Below are 6,319 nucleotides of genomic sequence, written 5' to 3' on the forward strand. Positions count from 1 at the left end.
AACCATGAGGGAAATTCAATTCAAGAGAACAATGAGGTTATCATGTGACACCTGCTGGGAAGTCCATTGTCAGAAGGACCAGAGACTCCCTTCATTTCACAACATCCTGCAAACAGCCAGTTTGCTGGTTCCATTCCTGCTCAGGACACATGCCTGGTGCCTGGGTTGTAGACCAGGTACCTGGTTGGGGGCACGTGAGAGACAACTAATCCATGTTTCTCTCTCAGTGTTATCTTTATCCCTCACTTTCTCCCTCCCTTCTCCTCACTCCAAAAATAAGTAAAATCTTTAAATAAATAACTAAAATAAAACCTTATACAAAGAAACAACATATGCTGGTGAGAATGCAGAGGAAAGAAAACCCTTGCACACTGTCAGTGAGAATGTAAATTGGTACATCCACTATTGAAAACAACTGAAATTTCCCCCAAAGAAACAAAATACTCACAAAGAAATATCTGCACAGCTGTGTTCACAGCAGCCCAGGTGCAGGAACAAAACCGAAATGCCCACGAATAGATGAATGGATGAAGAAAATATGGACACACCCACAAAAAAAATACTGTTAAAAGGAAGGAAAACATCATTTGTGGTAAGATGAGTTGGGAAGGTATTATGCTAGGTGAAATAGGCCAGACAGAACAAATCAAACACAGCCTGGCATCAGGTACATAGGAAATATTCTTTTAAAGAGTCAAAGGTATAGAAAAAAAGAGTAGGAAAGTATCTGCCAGGGCCTTGGGGTGGGGGAAACAGAGCCAGGTTGATCCTCAGTTACAAGATGAAGGTGGCCGGAGGATCTATTCTATGAGGATCTATTCTAACGTATACCACAGGAACTAGTGTTGGCGATGCTGTATTGTAACTAGCACTGAAAGTTGTTCTCACCCAAGAGCAAGTCCAAGTGTGAGGCAATGGATGTTTTCATGAATTTGATGGGGGAATCCTGTCACATTATTTACATACAGCATAGCAACTTTAACTATTGCTTTATCTATATACAATTTTATACTGAAATATCATACAATTTTACTTGTCACTCATACCTCAATAAAGCTGGGAGTAAAATTTGGGGAACACAGATTTCTTAACCAGTATTACATAAAAATAGTAGCAACTGGAACAATGCAGCCCTTTTATTTCCATGGGCAAGAAACAAAGTGTTGTCTTAGCCCAATGAATACACAGACCCAACCCCTTACACCTCCCTTCCTTGCTCAAATCCAAAAGGGTTATTAGCAACATGGGGGGTCAAGGAAAGATAGAATAACACATTACATGTGAAAGAGCTGGGAGGGAGGCCCCCAAGGATGGTCCTTTTCTAGTTTCCCAAATTCAGACGTTTTCATGGTTTTACGCCTATTATTAAATAGAACACTTTATGACAGAAGAATATCTACAAGTTAGGTTTTGGGGGGGGAAAAATCACTGTATCTTATGTCCTCCTTTCAACACTGCCAACCATGAGAGACTGGGGAATTAGAGTGCATCACGCGTGCATCTGAATAACTCTAGGACTCCTTTATTGCTATGTATTCTCTCATGATTGTTGACCTCTCTCATGCACTCCTTCATACATGTGTTTGACAAACAACAATGGAATTCTTACTTCCTCACATCACAGCATAAAATGAGGCAACAAAACACAATGTCCCTGTCAAATAGGAGCTCGTTATATCTAGTTTGGGAAAAGGAGACAGAATGCACACATCAAATGAATGGACGTTGCGAAGTGTGGTAAGGACAAGGCTGTAAAATGCAACACTGAAGAATGTGATGGGGGAAGACGAAGCAACAAGCATCGGCTATTCCTGAGACTTCAGATCTCAGTACCCATCAACAACAGCTTCATCCCCAATGTCCCATTTGTCCTGGATCTGCTTGAAGGTTCACTGCACAGTGGCACTATTTCCACTAAGCGATGGAGCGTTCTGGGCATGTGAAGGAATATTATGAATCAAAATAATCACGAGTCACTTTTTTTACGGGGCTCTGGTGGCAGTTATCACTACTCCCAAATTGAACCAGTAGTGGTATTTTCCTAAAGGTAATAGAGTCTGAGGAAATCTTCAACTAACCGAGAACCAATTAAAAGCCAGAAGGAAAGGAGGAGGAGGCACATCTCCCATTCACCTAATATTTCAAAGTCCTAGAAATCAACATTCTCTGACACGTTGGAAAGCCCCCTGCTGATAGGGCTTTTTAAAAATTGTTTACCTCTTCACAATCTCCATAAAATTGACAATTACTATTATTCTAGACTTTCCAAACCTAAGAGTAACAGTAAACAGGTGACTTGGGTCACAGAGTTGGTAACCTGTCATCGTTTTGGGAAATACTCATACTTAGCACAGCAATACAGCATATGCACAAAGGAAAAATTTGGAAAAGCTAGAAAAATTGAAGGTAGCAACATAAACACACTATTTTACAGGGGCACAGAATGGTCTCACTGAAGTCAGTCATAGAGACTGTACCGCATAGTTCCGCCTCATGATTAAAAGACATTAGTGACTATATGGTGCTATTTAATGTCTTACTGATTGATCATGATCCGTCTACTCTTACACGGTCATTCTAAAAACACTACCGTGCATACTCTACCCACAGGAACATGTCCGCCCCCTGCAAAGCTTTGTCTGTGGATTGAAGAAAGCGACTCTTCTGGTACCCACCAGGACGACAGGAAAGACATCCAGGGGTGAACCTGACCACTTGCACAATGACCAATGGGCATACGTAACCCCATGAACTCTAATCCAGCAGACAATTGGTTCCCTGATACTACAGTCTGTATCTGTACATTGCCACTCAGAGATCACAGAACCTGTGACTTTGTGAATTATGACTGTGACCTTCACAGAGTGGCCTCACGCTGGGTCACCTGACCCCACGTGCTTTTCTTTTCCTGACCTTGATTGGCTAATTCATCAAAACCTCGCTCACTAACAGTCTAAACACACAGGTTAGTGGATGCAGTTATAAAACGGTGTACCAATGACATCCTAGGCTCTGGAAGGTAATGGAGAGTTAAATTTGAATAGGAAAAGTGTCCCTGTCAGAGGAACTCATTACTTCCACCCCAACAGTCATGAAAACAAAACAAAATCTGCCAACTGAAATGTTAGAGGCATGAAGCGTGTTATAAAGTAAATGGAGGTGGGCACACCATGCAATCTTCAGTTGATGTATCATGGAACTGTGCAGCTCAAACTTATATAATCGTATTCACCAATGTCACCCAATTAAGTTTCACTACAAAAATGAACCAAATGGTGGCAATTTCGACAGGGTGGACAAGAACCAGACTCATCTCTAAACCACTAGCTGGGGAGTGGCACTGTACCACAACTACACTTCTGGAAATATTCCAGACACAAATGGGAAAGATCAGCTTCCATGTGGTCTCCTTGACCTAGAACTAGTCCCTGAAATGGACCTTCAGCCTGGTCTCCTCTCCTTCCCCTCTTCTCTCCTTCCAAAGTCCACCTCCTGTTTGTTCCATCTGCTCCTTGATTCCCAGTACCAACCTTCCTTCAGTGTGTTTCCACTTGTTGATGGCTAGGTGATTACCCTTCCTTTCACGTGGCGCCTCACCCATCCCATTCTTCAAGTCTTTGCTCCACATCTCCCCAAAGCCAGTATCTCTGGGACACCCTAGTGACCTTGCCTTTGTGAGGAGTCCTACTGTGCCCAATGAACACAGGCAGACAGACCCAAAGCAAGTGGGAATGCCAAGGTTATTTTAAGAATGAAGTGTTGTGAGGAAGATAACTGGCTCTGTTCGATGTTCCTGTGATGACGAATACTACTCAGGATCTCAACCTGTATGACTAGGGGCATCTCCATTTTATTTACTACTCATGCAAGCAACTGACACACTAGCAGCATGTGCCTGTGCTGGGCTGACAAGGGTAGCATTAGTGAATGCCATGCCAAAGGCAGATACTCCTTTGGTTTTCCCTCTATGACTCTGGACACATCTGACCATCCCCTTTCATAGACCTTCCTGAAACTCTGAATGCTTACACATCCAAGGCACAGTCCTCGCATGAACCTATTTCTCTCCCCACATCATCTTTAGATCTCGTCCTCTCCCATGGACTCAGGTAACGACTGTGTACCAAACAATCCAAAGTACTATCTCTATCCCCAATCTCCACCCACAAGCCCACAATCCTATCTTTACCTCTAAAATCAACATCTTAATCCATGGGTGTAATATAAATATCTGACCGGCAAAACAGATCTCTTACTTAGCATACATTCGGAGACACCAAACCTTCCCCAGGCTGGTCCATGGTGGTAACACCATTCACTCGGTGGCTGAGGACCATCCATCACCATCCTGAGTCCTGTTCTTCTTTTACCCACTGGGACCCAAGACTTCATGAAATAGGACTCACAACACTCTCAACACACATCCTGGATCTCAGAACTTCTCCACATGTCTACATCCACCAACCCAGCACAATACCTTCACTCCAACTATTGAAACTACCATGTCACTTCCCTCCTTCATTCCAGTTTGGCTAATTTATCAGTAGTGATTTTTGTTCGTACCTGACTTGGGTTAGTACATAAGGAATACTAAAGAATAATGGAAACCTGGAGTGCTGTAGAAATTGAAATTTGGAACCTCTCAAACCCAAAGCAGCTGACAGGTTAATCATGAATACAATACACCCTTCAAACAGAGCTGTGACTTTTGCCCCAGCCACTCAGTGAGAACACTACCTTGGGAAAAACGGTAAGTGAGACATCATGGGAGAAACCTGTGTAAGGGCCTATAATTCTTAATAAATGATACCTCAGTTCTGGAGTTTAATTGTCTTCTGAAAAACATTAAGGAAAGCTCACAGGACTGTATTATCCTGTGTGATGAAGTATGCAGAACAGGCAGCAGAAAATATTCTAACTGGGAAAATACATACAGAAGTAGCATTTTCACCCAACTTTAAAGCTCCACTTTGCAATTAACTTACTGTCCCTTTTAGTTAAGCCATTTACCAAAAAAGCCTGCATTTCTGTGCAAATGATTCATCACTTATCAAAACTTAAGAAATAACAAGCAGGCCCTAACTGGTGTGGCTCAGTTGACTGGATATCACCCCACAAAACCGAAAGGTGTCAAGTTCAATTCCTGGTGAGGGCACATGCCTGGGTTGTAGGACAGGTCCCCAGGTAAGGGCATGAGAGAAGCAATTGATCAATGTCTCTCCCTCTGTTTCTCCCTCCCTTCTCTCTAAAAACTCGTAAATAAAACCTAGTAAGAAATAAATGAAAGTAGGGAGAACACTGCTGATTACCATGTATGTAGACTATCGATCTAGAGTGAACCTGAACCTGAACTCCCCAGCCTCGCCTCACCACCAGCTCAGGAGACCGCTGAGCACCTTGCCACAGCAACAGCAGTGCCACATCCCTAAGCTGGGCCACCTTATCCACAATACACTCTTGTTCTTCGGTTACCAAAATGTACTTCATTCTCCACCTCTTAAGTAATTCCAAGTGCCCCTCACATTCCATGCCATGGTTTAAACGTACAACTTCATTGAAAACTTCAGATGACCCTGTCCCTGCTTCTCCTAGGGGTCACCAATTCCTTCATTCCTCATAAGCCACTGTACACCAGCTCCTCCTTAGGGAGGAACACCAACTTATGTACACACCAGTATCAGATTTCTAACTATCATCAGTGAATCTAAGATACCCCCACAGCTCCTAAAACCATGGTGGCAAAGTTTGCTGTCATACAGAACAGGGCACAGCTTCAAATGATCACCCTATAGAACAGTTAGTAATTATAACAAAATTTAACTTCAAAGGGAAGACATTTAGGGGACACCAAGTGATCACAGCTGATGGCACCAATGACAGGACCAAGGGACATCATTTGCCACCTGATGTGAATCACCAAGGTACATGCCAATTATGAAGCACTCCTGCCAAAAATGTGTTACGTAATCTTTCTCCTGAACAAACACCAGAAATTCAAAATCCAAGAGACCACTTTAAAAACTGTAAGGCAACCCTGGCTGGCGTAGCTCAGTGGATTGAGTGCGGGCTGGGAACCAAAGTGTCCCAGGTTCGATTCCCAGCCAGGGTACATTCCTGGGTTGCTGGCCATAACCCCCAGCAACCGCACATTGATGCCTCTCTCCCTCTCTCTCTCTCTCTCTCTCTCTCTCTCTCCCTCCCTCCCTTCCCTCTCTAAAAATAAATAAATAAAATCTTTAAAAAAAAAAACCCCACTAATTTGTAATGGGTTATTTAAAAAAAAAAAACTGTAAGGCATTACCTCTCCCAGCATAACCAA

The sequence above is a fragment of the Phyllostomus discolor genome, chromosome 12, assembly GCF_004126475.2.
Source record: "Phyllostomus discolor isolate MPI-MPIP mPhyDis1 chromosome 12, mPhyDis1.pri.v3, whole genome shotgun sequence".
Lineage (NCBI taxonomy): Eukaryota > Metazoa > Chordata > Mammalia > Chiroptera > Phyllostomidae > Phyllostomus > Phyllostomus discolor.